Source organism: Poecile atricapillus, chromosome 2, assembly GCF_030490865.1.
Source record: "Poecile atricapillus isolate bPoeAtr1 chromosome 2, bPoeAtr1.hap1, whole genome shotgun sequence".
NCBI lineage: Eukaryota > Metazoa > Chordata > Aves > Passeriformes > Paridae > Poecile > Poecile atricapillus.
Window position 1 is genome coordinate 11669790 of NC_081250.1, and position 15799 is coordinate 11685588.

Below are 15799 nucleotides of genomic sequence, written 5' to 3' on the forward strand. Positions count from 1 at the left end.
CCTCACCAGTCTTTGCGTTACTGCTGTGACTTATTCACTTCAGAACTGAGCTGAAAATGAGTCTCTTAAGATTTCTAATTGGAAAAATAACACTGGTGAGACTAAATGCATTTGTCAACAATTTGTTATGGTCTGCCCTCTAATGGCTGCAAGCCTGAAATGGGCAGTAGGCAGTGAAATTGTGACTGTAACCTATTAAAGTTGTGGGACAAGTACTTTTTGGGCTTTCCAGTTCAAGTACAACAGCTGCAGCAGTCGTGGAAGAACTGGGCTCCAGAAAGAGAAAAAATGTTAAATTAGGAACAGATGACTGTCAGCCTAAAGGTAGTGACCATGGCAGATCAAAGCAGTGTATCTTTGTTAAGTACTTGCGTAAGCTCAGTTCCATAATATCCTTGTTCTCTGTGCAGAATTTTCTGCCTTTTTGCAAACTCCATGTTCTTTGATCCAGTCCTAGATTTCAGTAGTCTAGTTGAATGAGTGAAAACCTTTTAAGGTCTCTGGGTGCATCTGACTGCAGTTTGAAGGACCTCTTGTCAGATATAAAGTTCTGAGTTCTGAAAGGAACTGCAACAGCCTCAGGCTGCCCCGAAACTGGAATGTGAGTGTAAAAAGCTGTTGAATCATCACCTTTTGCCCTCCTTGACTCATCCCCTGAAGAAAGAAATGTTTAACCACAGAAAGAATCTAACCTAATGCATGGTACTTTTTGATGTATCTTATAAACCTAGGGGAATGCTAAAATGAAAGCTTATGCTATCCTAGTCAGGGAGAAGCTTATGAAAAATATCTATTGTCATGCACTAACTGCTTTAAATTATTCTTTCATCATTTAGGAAAGAAAAGGTAGAAAATGTTCATGAAGATGAGTATCAGTGACTTGATACATTTCCTATGGGTGGCCTCATCAGAAAAACATAGTGAATTTCCCCATTAAATACAGGATATGCCTTTTACACTGGCTTACTTAAGTTGCAATTTTGTATTTTTAGCTATGAAAATTACATACTTTTGGATTTTTAATGCATATTTGTTTGTCTGAAAATGACAAACACATGGTGAAAACTCATCTCCACATGCATATTTACAAAGAGGATCTAGGCATTTGCTAATACCTCTGAATCCTTTTATTCTCAGTCACCCATTTAACTGAAGATTGCTTAGAAATCTTGGAGTTCATGTAGGAGGTAGACAGTCATATAGTAACACTCTCACAGCTACAGGCTCTATTATGCATTGGCAGTAGGAAGACACACTTTTATAGGCATCTCTCCTTTACACAAAAAAATTACGGTGCTGAAATACTTATGGCATTAACAGGTCTAAACTGTATTGTATGTCCCTGACAATTATGTTTTTCTCTGTTCATCATCTATAAAAGAGAGGTAAAATAAAATATAAATCAGTCTAGCACATTTTGTGGATAAATTAATATTAATTGTGATATTACTATGCAAACCAGCACCAGACAGAAATTTTATAGCCAAAATGGACTACATTGATTATAATCTGAGTTTGACAGAGGTCATTTTACTTTCATTATTTAATTCCTCCTTTCAGTTCTGTGGTTCTGAATCAGAGGAAACACTTTAGGCAAATATTCAGATTTTATTTCAAAGTCCTCAGTGAGGCTCTCCCACCATCCATGACAAGTTGCTGCCACCAGTAGCTGATTAATCTGTCGCACAGTTTGTAGTTTCTTTCTCACATTAGTGTAAAGTACTCAAACCGGGCTTTTGTTACCCTTGAAATTCTCTGTCTTTTACTGAACACAGAGGACAGCTTCAGGAACTTGCCCTAAGAGGTGTTTTCAGTTCCTCTGGCCATTCTCAAGGCTCTTCTCTGCAACACCAGAAGAACACAAAGACAGTTCTCTCCTCCTGCTCTGGGTTCCTTTCCTAAGGACCACACCTCTACAACTGTTTCAGAACAGGAATTTACATTAGATTGGCTAAATCCTACAGTCCATAAATCCTTTTTTAGAGTCAGATATTTTCAGGAAGGAGTAATCCATTCAGAGATTTACCTCTTACTTACTTACCTCTTTAACACAACATTATATTTTTTATATTATTTATATTATTTTTTATATTTTTATATATTATATTTTGTATAATGAAATTCACATGATTTGTTTATACTCTCTAACAAGTGAATAAACAACATCTCTGTTATTTGCCATTTAACCTATTTTTGTGCCAGTTACATTTGCTTCTGATGAGCACTTTACGGTTTTTTACACATCAGAGTTTAAAAAATACATGCTTAATGACAAAAAGAAGTAGGTCAAAAACAAACTACAAATTGCAAAACCACACTATCACGATAACTCTCTATTGTGTGACTGATTAATCCATGTGGTTTACCAACAGTCTGTGTTGATTTAGTATTGTCCAGGTTTTTTTTGCACAACACAATATCCAACACCATGTGGAAACCTGACAGTTTCCTATCAACAAAGCTTGGATCTTCCCAAAAGCTTATTTTTAGTGAGATCTGATTTCCATAGACAGATGTTGATTGGCTCCAGTTGCACTGAAATACTGCAAGGCGTTATTAGAAGATCTTCTATTCAAGATTGCTGGTTGATGGAACTGGTGGTGGTATTTCACTATTGATATATATAATCACTATCAATATCTAATTTTTTAAATGTGGAAATGCGGTTTTTATTCATGACCTTCCATGAAACTATGAAATTTACTTTTTTTCATGCCAGCATAGACATACTGTAAAGCTGGAAAGTGATAGTGAGTAAGACATAAACATGTCCAAAATGTAATGGTTTTAATGTAAACTAATAATCTGAAACACTTGCATCTGCAATGCAAGGCCTGACAAGGTGAGACAAGCTCTCTGCAAAACTGCTGTCACTCCATATTCCCCATTCCAAACTGAAATGCTGAACCAGATTTTCAGATGCTGAAACTCGGTGCAACTCCACTAAAGCCATGCAATTTAAGATAAATGTGCTAATTCAAACAGGATAGTGAACTTAGTCTGCTTGTAATGCAGACTTTATGATGGTCAAAACACATCTGAGAATATGGAGTTGGGAAAGAACAACAACCTTCCTCATGCAGAAAAGTAAATAATATCCCCATATTCTGTAGTCAAGGATACAGAAGAATATAGGATAAAGAAAAATTAAGATGAATTTTTGTTTCAGATAGTATAGTTCTTAAGCAGTTTGGAAGGAAAACAGGTTTAAAAAAAATAAAGAGGTTAGATGTAGATAAACAGACAGTCAAGGTGTTTTTTTTTAATTTTTATTAATGGAGAGCAACAATAAATTCCAAATAAAATAACATGTTTTTCAAATATTTAAAATTTGCTTTTTCTTGGTGTAACAAGAATTCCTGCTTCTCAGTATGAACTGCAGAGACTTGTCCTCCTTGTTTTTTTGTTTGCCTTTGGCTCTTGGTGATCAATCTTAATAAGAGAGTTTGAGTGTATTGCTCCCTTTGCACCTTTGCCTTCCTTCTCTACACTTCCTTTATGATCTGGTAGTGAGGGTATTCTTTTATAAAGTGGTAAACAGAAGTCTGATCCATCTTAGTACAAAAAAGAAATTGAGCTGAGGTCTAAAATAGCCCAGGCAAGTACAAAAGCTATTAAGCCAAGACAGGCAGCAAAAACTTCTTCAGCAAACTTTTTCCTTTTTTTTTTTTGTAAAATAGGATGAGTTCAAACTTGGCAGGCTTCCTAGCTTGGATTAGGAGTGATAGGAATCAAAAGAAGTCCCAAATATGCGGTGTGGAACCAAGTATCTGCTTTAAAGGCAGCCTGAAGCTTGATGCGCATTTCCCATGGATAACTTTAAGAAGCCTTTGCTCACCATCTAGGTTTTCCAGCTTGTTTTTGATTGCACTTATCCCTTTCCTCTGCCTCTGAAAGGATGGGTAAGTATCTCAGGTGTTCTGAATCAACTTCCTAGGGCTGAATTTTTGGGTGCTGAGATTACTAAATCTTAGGCTACTAAAGCATAGATTGTGATGATTTTCCTTTGGGCTGAAATAACTTCTGCATCTGACATTTAGGTGTTTAAACAATTTAAACTCATATTTATGAACTAAAATCTCTGGGTTTAAAGAGATTCCTAAAAAAAAAAAAAAATCTATGAATAAATTTGCTTTGTAACTTGTTGTCTTCTAAAGTACTTTTTCCATGATAGAATTTAAAGTTAGAGCAGCAAAATGAGCAATATTTTCCCATTGCATGAGATCTGGTTCACTGCCCCTGCAACTAGCAGGCATGATGGAATCAACTTCTGCCATATGCCATTGCTTTATCAATGGAAGATAAAGGAAATAATTTCTACAGAGCCTCAGATGTTCTTAAACTATTTGTTTTACAGTCAGTGTCAAAATAATTATTTTCTTAAAACTCTTTAGTGACATCATTCATGTATGGAGAAAGTGATTACAGTTGAGAGTCCTTTGGAAAAATATCAAGGAGCATTTCTTCCAGTATAATGCATTGCCTAATATGTCAGCTACTCAAATTTCATTAAAGCTGGTTCTGTCTCCTGCAGAGGTTTATACAGAACTATGGCATGGCCAATGGTTACAAGAAAAGCAGCTGACAAAACTATTTAACTATAATACACTGTGCAGCTACTGGAAACGCCATTAAATGTTCACAATATTTCTTTGTCAACATCACAGCTCTTTTTTTTTCCTGTGACTTTTTTTCTACCTGATGATCTTACTGAATTGTGGAACTTCCATATTTGTTCATATATTTAAAATGGCCTATCTGGATTTTTTAAGTGTAAATATTCTATGGTACAGGGGAAGTTCTGGAGGGTTTAATTTTTCTGTATTGTTGTAAAAGCAACAGTCAATAATGCAATTAATGAGTATGTATTATGTAGGGGCAAAGAATAAAAAACTATCAATTATTTTTGTTTAATCTCTTCTTTCTAGTTGAATCATAAGCCCTTTAAAAATCAATAGCAAGATTTCAATATAGTTAACTTTGGGGTACCTTAAAAGCCATAGAAAATTTACAGTTGGAAAAATGATAATAAAAATCATTAGAAAATAATTAAAAATAAAAAATCTCCTTCCTTTATTAATGAGAAGCAAAAAGTGGCTACTTTCACCTTTCATGCAAGTGCAGCCTTCCTGCATTTTCTCTAGTGACTCTCAGGAGGTCCTTGTAAGCCTGCGTGAATCTGGACTTCTCTGTGAGGGATGTTTTCCCTGGAAACTTCAGGAGAATATCAAAGAACAGTGTGCAGAAAATTAAAATTTCTAAGAGACGTACATTATTCAACAACCCCTTGTACTCATGTAAGGGATTTTGTCCTGAAAATAGATGTAGAGGACAAGAACAGAGCTGAATGGGGACTTGTGGACCTCTTTATGAACCACTTAGTCCCAAAGCTTAGTAAAGAATTTGTCCTCCTGGGAATGTTTGACAACTATTTCAAGGACAGATATCCAAATAGTACCACTGTTCATGTGATACTGTTGCTACATTTACCTCATGGTATAAAGGACACATTACAGAATATTCTTTTTCATAAAGTGAGAGCGAATTGGACAAATCTGGAAAAGAAGTGGGTTATTAAATACATTCTTTAGGGTTTTTTTTCAAGGTGTCTTGGTTCTGGCCAAGACAGGGTCAATTTTTGCAGTATCCATGACCCAGAGGTTATTCCACACCACCTCGTGCCGTTAGCAGGGATGGGGTAAGGGGTCCCTTCCAGGCAGGCAGTGGGAAGGGAGCAGTCAGGGGCAAGGTTGTGTCCCACGTGCTGGGTGTGACTTGTTTGCCTCTCTTGTACACTCTGTTATCAATATTGCTGCAGTTACTGCTCCTTTCTTATCTCCTTGCTGTTCCCAGTAAATTGTCTCAGCCTCCAGTTCTCCTCTCCAGCCTGGCAGAGGGGAAGAGGGGACTGAGTGCCTGGAGTGTCTCAGTGGGAACACTAAATGGGGAATAGCATTCCTAATCCATGACACATTTTTCATTAAGAAGGATTTTGTCCTGGTTTAGGACAAATACATTATTAAATAGTTATAGACTACATGAGAATTTGGAAACTTTTGTAGAAGTGTTTAACTCTCCAATGACTGTGGACAATCCAAGGCCATGGACATCAGATTGAGATAGACTTTCACAGATACATCGTCCATGTTTAGAAAAAGCACTTTTTACTCCCTTGGGATTTTTATATGAGATTGTACATGAATTTTACTGGAGAGCACAAAGATTTTTAAATGAAAACATAATTTCTGTTATGCATCCAAGGTCTCTGCCACTGTGAAACACAATTTTGGTTTCATCACAAGTTTTTAGATCTTTAGTCTGGAATATACTGAATACCTTCCTTGATCTCACAGAAAACAATTTTTTCTTTCCTAATTTAATGCCAATATTTCTTCAAATTTTTGTGTTCACAATTTAGGGCATTTAATATTATAATATGTGGTAATATTGAAAACAAGTCTCCAGTTCAAATCTAATTAATTAGTATATAACGTAAACATCTTGCAATACAGAATCCATAAAAGCCTGAAGTAGAGCAAAAGGCAGAATACTATTTCATTCCCATGAACATAAAAAATTTAAATTTTGTAGAAATAAAGACTTAAGGATATAAGTGAGAAATATTTTAGAGAAAAATAATAAATTAATTGATTTTTTTTTCCCTAACACTAGGATTGTTACGTACTTTCAGTTCTCTTTAACCTGTGGAGGGTTTTGGCTCTCACTGTTGGTCATTGCTTTTACCTCGATTTACAATTGGCCCCAGGGAATTCTTTGACTAGGCTTCTTTAGCTGCACTTCAGCAATTAACTACCTTGAACTCTAGATATTGTTGCCACAGAGCACTGGTGTAAGAACCCATGAACGAGCTACTGAAGAAGATGAACTTGAAGTCAATAGCTTCGTGGCTTGGTTGTCTCAACAGTGTCACATGGAACAAGATTTTATCATTCAGCAGACTCCTCTCTCACTTTGGAATATTCCCAAGGTCTATTACAAGGCTGCTCCACCTCACGTTTCCATCAATAAACTGCACTGAATATAGCAGACAACCAGGCTTAAAAGGGAGCCTCAGAGGATATCACTACTCACTACCAGCATCAGGAACACTATTTTTGGACTGTCAGTCACAGTGACAAATCATATCTCCCCAGTCTCTCTTCTCTACTGCATTTTTATATCGCTTCTTTTTCCATGTAATTCATAAATCCTTACTTCCTGGTAAGTCTTTTATGTGACACTTTATCAAGTGCCATTTTATGAGTCTGATAATATAACACATATCTTTGACTCCCTCCTATTGTGTATTTCTGTGACAGGAGAAGATTATTTTACTCATTTATTTATTTATTTTCAAAAATAAACTAAACAGTCTGGGAAACATTTGGAAAAGGGGAATGAGAAGGATGAGAAAGAAATTTCTTGATAGGAGGTGCTAATTTAAAAAGACAAACGTCTAACTGAGGAAAGTGTGAAGGAGGAGAGACAGACAGCTTAAAAAAACCAAAAAGGCTATGGAGAGTACCTGGAAGGAAGAAACCACTAATTGAAACAATCTGAGAAAGCTTCTGTCTTGCTAATATCGAGCTAATTTAAGATATTTTTACTACTCATCTGACCTCTTTCCTCTGCGGGAGGAAAGGTTAGCAATAAAAAAGTTTTCTGATCATTCCATTTGATCATAACAAACACGGTTGCTTGAAAGAGGAACACAATTAAACAGACATGCTTGTTTATATTAATACAACTGTCCTCCTTGTCAAATAATCTTAGTTAAGTCAGCTAAATGACTTCACAGCTGAGTATTGGCCCTTTGAAAAAAATGGAGACAGCCTGCATCCGAATATGAATGCATCTATCAATACCTTTGGCCGAAGCCAGGCAAATTGCCAGCAGGCACCGCACACACTGCTCTGCCTGCTCCCAGGAATGTCTCCGCTCTGTAGGATTCCAGCTTTCCAGCAGACCTCTGGAGGCTGCTGCCTGTGGGCACACAGACATCCCCGGCAGGCTGCAGGAGCAGCGCACTCAGGATGCTGCAGGGCAGTCCGGAGGAGCAGCGCACTCAGGATGCTGCAGGGCAGTCCGGAGGAGCTTGCTGCTGCTGGGTGGAGCTGCACCAAGATAAGGGAGGGAAGAGCTGAGTGGCAGATAAGAAACGCAGGTGAAGGTGAAGTGACTGCGAGCTGACACTGAAGGGTACCAGGTTTACTTTTTCTGTGCTGTTGCACTCACAGCATATCGGAGACAAGGCACTCCATCACCTCTGGGGAAGGAGAGGTTGTGTCAGGGAGCAGAGTCCACACCCTCATCACCAGCTCTGCTCCTGAGTCCTGGCATCTGAAAGAACCTGACATTTCAGTCCTTCCATGTGCCCGCCTGGTTTAATTCTAATTCCAGCCAGCAGTTAATAGCACACAGCTGCTGGCTCGCATGCTCATCCATGGGATGGGGAGGAGAATCAGACGTGGAAAAAAACCCTCATGGGTTGAGAAAAGAACAGTTTAACAATTGAAATCAAATAGACTATAATAATACTTATTATGCTAAGATATAATAATACTAATAGTGATGGTGATAATAATAATAATTGGAATTAAAAAAATAAACCCCAATTAAAGAAACAAGTACTGCACAACGCAATTCCTCCCCACCTGCTGACTGATGCCCAGCCTGTCCCGAGCACCGCTTGGTGGCTCACAGCCAACTCCCCCCAGCTCATGTTCTGAGCTTGGTATGGAATATTCCTTTGGCTAGTTCAGGTCAGCTGCTTTGGCTGTGCTTCCTCCAGGATTTTTGTGCACCTCTACACTGGCAGAGCATGGGAAAGTGAAAAGTTCCTGATCCAGAGTAAGCCCTTCTTAGCAGCAGCTAAACCATCGCTGTGTTCTCAACATTATCCTCGCGCTGAATCCAAAACACAGCACTGCCCCATCCACTGGAAGGGAGATTAACTCTATCCCTGCTGAAAGCAGGACACTGGCCCAAGGCAGAGGTGTGTCTTGGTCTCTAGAAAAAAGGACCTGTCCTGGAGTCGTCAACACAAATAGACTTTGAATAAAACAGGAGAGGCTGTCTGACCTCTTGTCTGTGTGACACTGCACTTGGCAATGTTGATATAAATTAAAAACCCTTTCATTTGCGAACAAATCAAGCTTTATTTTTCATTTTAGCAGGATTTCAGCACATTTAAAACTAACTTGATCAATACTTTGTAAGGTAATGAGTTAATAACTAATTCATCTTTCTATGACAGATAATGAAGAATCACAAGGCTATTTCTAGAGTCAGAATAAATATAGTTTTAATCAAACTGCTGAATTGTTGGGTTCCAATATTTTTTATTAAAATATCTTTATATTATTTCTAAATGGAACCTTAATATATAATTCAATCACAAGGTCAGTGTGAAAGGATAGAAACTGTTCTTTAATACTGAGTTTTAATAATCTGAAACTAGCTAGTGGAGCACAACTACAAAGATGGGTGAGGTAGAAAACTAAAGTAAGAGAGAAAAAGTAACATGAAACACATAAAGGGAGAAAGGGAGGAGTGGTTCATCTAGATATATTTATTGAGCTCTGCCTGCATTTGCTCATATACAGAAAATATATGAGAAATTTGCTCATTTATAAGAAAATGTTTTCCTCTGCTCTGCAATGAAAAGGCCCAACGCTAAATGGATTTAGAAAATGTGCTAGATGTAAACAATATATAAAATACTCAGTACTTACAAAAGAAAAGAAAAAAACTTTAAATATGCAAGAACTACAGGAAAACCCAACTTGAATGTCTCTGTTAAAGTTCAATTGTTTCTAGAAGAATCTACTACAGTCACCTTTCTCTTAGATTACTACACCAACAAAGACAAATTATTTCAATGGAACAACAGCTGCAGTATGGTACAGTTAGAGTGAGTCTATGCAGAACAAGTGGCTCTACGCAGTTTGCAACCAACATCAAAGAAACGCCCAAGGAATATCAGCTATAATCTCATCCTGAAAGGTCTACCAGACCATGGTCCTGTACATCACAGAAGGCTCTAAGTGTTCTTAAGATATTTTTTTTGGGAGGAAGGAATAAAACCACCTTTTGGTGAGTTTTAGTCTAGAAGCTGTGTTGGAAAAAAATTAACTTCCCTGAAAATGCCCAACTTATCTGAACTTTAAGTATTAGATTTTGGGGAGAATGGTTTTCATTTTTCTTCTTGTTAAAAGGAAAAAGACTAAAAAAATAAAGAAAAAGCAGGGAAAGGGAATAAGCACTTTGAAAAATATGCAAAAATAGCCAAGTGGATGTGCTTCCAGGTTTGTGCATGTTCCCACAGTTAAGAATGATTTTACAGCCAGATGACAAGACCCTGACAATAGGGCTTAATGACAAAGCACATGAAACCCTATGCAAGGCAGTTTGACTGGCATTTCAGCATTATTGTATGCAATGAGAGCTTTCCAATCAGCCAGAACAGTGGGATCCACCAAGGAATCATGATCAAGTAGCTATTAGGCCAAATGGTATTGTCAGAATTCCACAATTTATGCAGCTTCTTTCAGAGAACTGAGTCCTGAAACTTCTGAATATCAAAAGGGTTCAATATCGAATAGAACATGTATTTCAGGAAAATTGGCCCCCAAATTGCTATGCTATTGTCATTTGTTCTTTTCCAGTTCACTTAGAGGGTAAAGTGGAGACTATTTTTAAAATTCAATATGAAAAAAAATTACAACTGAAGTTTCTTTAGAAAAAAAGTTCATTTAACCAGCTGCATCTTTCTTTTGTACTCTGCTCAGATGTTAACTTGGATTATAGCTTCAATGTTTTTCATGCTTTTTTGTTGTCTGTCATTTAGGTTTTGGAAAATTTAGCCCAATTTTAGGTTTGAACTGATTTGTACTCCTTTGGCCAAGCTTGAGCCCCTCCAAAATCTTCTGGAAAAGCACCAGATCTACAATCACTCTGGCAAAGGTCTGCCTGGATCCCTTTCAAGTCACACAAAAGCTGTGCAGCATGTTATTTAATGCCTTATCCTTTTTTCATTGGAGTCTGCTGCAGAGCTCCAACTGACTTTGCTGGGAGCTAAAAAGAACCCCAGATGCCAAAATGATTTGACTACTGCTTTAATAAGAAGATTTTGCAGTATGCAGCCTAATCCATCTTTACACAAGCGTGCACTCTGGTGCTCTGCCTGTCCCCTGTTCAGCTGGACCCCTCTCACTGGCCACTGCATCCAGGGGATGCTGAAACTCAATTTCTCTCTCTGCAGCACTGGAAATGTTTCAAACCACAGCCAGGAAAAGGCTCTTGGATTGGAGAGAGACAACAATGTCTCACATGAGGGTAAATGAGCATCTCACACAAGGTATTTTCTGGGCATTCATGTAGAATCTTGTCACAAACGGCTGCTTGAATATTCAGCAAAAAGAACTGAACAGTTTTACAACCCGAATTACAAATTGTGTTGTATAAATTGGAGCTTTATTTGGCATAGGAGACTTATAAGCTGTTTGTGATGCCATCTATATTTTGCCTCATAAATGACTATGTATCTACAAGGATAGGAAGGGTAAAGGACCACACTTAGGGACAGCCCAAGGCACATTTCTCAAGTCTGAATAGCTTGTCTGGGAATTCACTTATCACACAGGGAAATAGGCCCATTAAAAGACAAAAGCAGTTCCTTCCTTGCATGGATCCATTTATGTCTGTATAAACCTGACTGCTAGAGAAGGTAGAAAGCCTGAGAGTGAAGCAAATGGAAAGGAGTAACTCAAGATGGACCTTTTGAGCCCCCATCTGCAGGTCTGTACTTTTATCATATGGAATATGGGGGAAGATTGATTGATTGATTGATTGATTGATTATGTGAGTAGGGAGTATGGAGTCAGAGAGAAGGCACTCTCATTCTTGAGAGCCCCATTGTTTCTGCATGTTCCTGCAATAAAGTCACAGTGTGAGGAAAGTCCCTTCAATTGCCAGTTGACTAAAAGGAGGAAGGAAATCCGTTTCATCTTTGACTTTTTGTAATTAAGAGCTAAAATTTGTGCATGAAAATAAGCAGCAATATTGAAAAATTTTACCAATATGAGCAGTCTACTTTTATAGATTATTTCAATCATTCGTGGCACTCAGCCGCTTTGAACTTCATACCTTGAATTCTGGGACATTGTATCACTCTATTCTTGCTTCCCATAAAGCCACATGTGTTATCATAATTTAATAATTGGAAAAGAATGTAGTAATAGACTCTTACAGAGATTCTCACTCTTGTTAATGAAACAATTTTAATTTCTCTAAGAGAATTGAAAGTACACAATTCCTTTTCAGACAGTTTTATCTACTAATTTAAAGATTCCTTCCCTCCACAAATACTTTTCCATCCAAAGCACTAGTTATTGTAAATGATACAGCTTTACTGAATGTGGTTAAGATCCCCAAATGCTGTACAAATGTTACACGACCTAAGCATGCTAATACTTGTATTTTTGACTATTAGTCCTCCAAAATGAATGATTTTTAGGGTGCTCTAAGGCACATTTTTAAACCAGACTTTAAAATCTGCCAGATTGCTTCCACAAGAAAAGGTCAGTGGCACATTCCCCTCTTTCTACCCCAGGCAATGTTCACTTTGACCTCTGAAGCTGTCAGAGTTTTCACTTTTGAAAAGAATAGACAATATAAATCAATTATTAATGAATGCAGAAAAACAAAAAGAAGATTATTGCACCTTTTCCCAAATAAAAGCCCAGAGAAGAATTCTGATTAAAAAACAATTCCAAGTGGAATCATCCCTTTTTTATTGGCCATTACTTATATAGATGTGTACAAACCAGTTTCATGTTAAGCCTCCCAAAACCATCACAAAAGAGGCAAATCTCCTTGCAGTGGTAAGTTAATGCATTGCAGCACTGTGGCCGTGAAGGTTGTGCCATCAGTTACAGAAATGTTGTCTGCAGAGGGTATTATATCAATTGTCTTGTTTTCTTTATTAGCCTCATGCAAATATGAAATCAGAGACTGCTGATCCAGAGCTGCAAAGGCCCATCACTTACCCAAATGTGCAATAAAACCTGCTTTAATTAATTTTATTGTCTGTCTCCTAGAGACAGATGAAAGGGTTAGAAAAATGTGAGCACCTCCAGCTAAAGAGGCATTTGCATGTATACAGGGAGTAACACAGCCTGGTAATAACTACCTGGGTGAGCTGGAACCAGCCACAAATGGTGCTGGGCTTGTTCCTGAGGTACTGACTGTGGCAGAGGGGACGAGTGGCAGCCAGAGGAAAATCTCACTGGGAAAGAGCTAAACTAGTCTGTGGATTTGGGATCTGCTCACCACATTGCAAAGTAATTATTTTTCAGTGAAGAAATCATCTTCAAAACAATGTTCTCTTCACTGAGATTCACTTTTCCTCTCCCCCTGTGCAGACAGCAGAGGGTGGTAACATTTTTGGAAACTGTTTTGGTCTATTAATGAGAAAGAATGAAATGGAAACATCATAAATGAGGAAGTTAATTTTGCACAGGCCATGCTTCTGGTCACAAGTTCTTTGTGAGAGGCAAATGTTATTGATATTCATGCAGAGACACTCAAAGGAGAGCTTGCCAAATGATGTGATTAATGAGCATGAAACAGGTAAGTAGCCATTACTTCTGTCAGTAATCATTGGTGTAAACTGCAGGAAGAAAGGACAATGCTTAGAATGGGAAAATACATAAAAGAGGACTCATGGAAAGAAATTAAACAATTGACTATTTTCAATGTACTTAATAGTAAGTGAATTTTGCTGGACAAAACTCTTAGTTGCAAACTCAGGTGGGGTACTGTTTGATATTTGTGTATATACAAAGTATCCCTGCCGTTAAGGTAAGTGGATGTTTTCCAAACTCAGCAGCAAAGGTTCCATCACAAATGTAATTTTAATATGGGAAACATTATCAAAAGGTATTTCAAAGGAGATTACAGTAAGTTTTCTTTTATTCTTGTAGAGGTAGTGTTGCAGTCTCCTCTTGCAACTTCCAAGCCTTGATCTCCAAGCAGAAGAGTATGATGTGTGACCAAGGTGACAATATTGGCTGGCATAAAACTTAAGCTAAATTATATATCTTGTAGATGAGCTTGAATAAATATCAACTTGAAGAACAGAGGAAAAGGAGGAGCAGAGATTGGCAGTAGCAGCACCGTTGGTTGGAATATCATACTGTTCACTAGTCAGCAGTTTAAAAGAAAGCAAGAAGATGAAGAAACAAACGGTGATTTGGCCTAGGGTTTTTCATACTGCTCCATGGAGAAAAAAAGACCAGTTAAATTCCCTAACTCAGTAAGAATCAACTTTTCTTATATGAAAGAGATTAATTTATTGAAAAAAAAAAAAACCAACAACAAAAACAAAAACAAGCAAACAATAACAACAAAACACCAAAAAAAACCCCACAAATCTGAAGGAGATAGAGTGTTGTGTTGATCTCAAGAAAACTTACAGATAAGGACCTGAGGCCTTTTCTGTCTCTACCTTAATGAATACTTTATTCAATATTTCTTTTTGCTTTTCAATAGTCACTTCAAAAATTATTGGCTACCTGTAAATAAAGGTAAGTTATCACACAGCTGAAACATTAGAGAATGTGAAGATTAAAGTGGGACATTCAAACAAGGGTCGCAAGAAGGTCATTGTGTGCAGTGCTGTACCACAGTCTCTGCTGCTATATTGGCTCACTCTCATTCTCGTTACTTTTTTTTTTTAGTGCTTTCACTGCAAATAGATGTGAAGCAAGGAAAATGTCTGCATATCTATAAGAATTGCAAAGAATGTCATGCAGTGATTAGAAACAATCTTTTCTATCTCCAATTAGCCAGATACAACATTTTAGCATATTCTGAACAGGATTGTATTTGGCGATGTGCAAATTCTGTTTGAAACATCTCAACAAGTCTCCAATATAGAGTCTGAGAGATGATAGAAATCTCCCACAAAATTATTTATCTGTACTGCACAGACTGAAGCAAGCTTTGTCTTTTTTATTTGGGACAGTTTAATCAGATGTCTTTGAATATGCTGGGTAGAATAAAGTAAGCCTAATAAACATGCACTGGTTGAAAATGTCTTTGTAAGAGCTCAATATTTGTTTCCCTTTCTTAATGCCTTTGAAAGAAACCATTTGAAGCTCTGTGGTGTCTGAACTTCTCCCGCACTGAAGTGCATACAGAGATGAGAAGAAAAGCCAAGCTGACTATTGTGATCATGCTTTTCTTTTTGGCTTGAGAGATAAGGCTCCACAGAAATCTGCCATGTGGTACTGAATTTAAGAAGATGAGCAAAGCAGTGGCATGAAGCTTCAGGCTTTCAATAACACTGCTATATTTATATGATGCTACAATAAGAGTAAGTAAAAAGCCTCAGCCCCAATAAAAAAAAGGACTAATTCTGTACCACTGAGTACAATGGGAGTTTTGTCACTCACATATACACAATGTACAACACAGAGAATTCCATACTCTACTAAGTTCAGTTCACTCAGATATGAAGGTTAAAAAGACATTCAGTGTCAATGCCTCTAATTCACATATTGAGATTTAGCAGATTTTATACCACTTTTCTTCTTTCTGTCTACAGTTCAAAAATCTAAACTAAGCAATTACAGTCAGACCTTGTTTTGTTTTTTTAATCAAATGAACCAGATTCTGACTTTACTTACATTTAGTCATTCCCAAAAACAGCTTCAATAAAGTGAATGTCTCTACCTACATTTTAAAAAAATGCATAACATTTCATATATTTACATTTACAAAATATATACACACA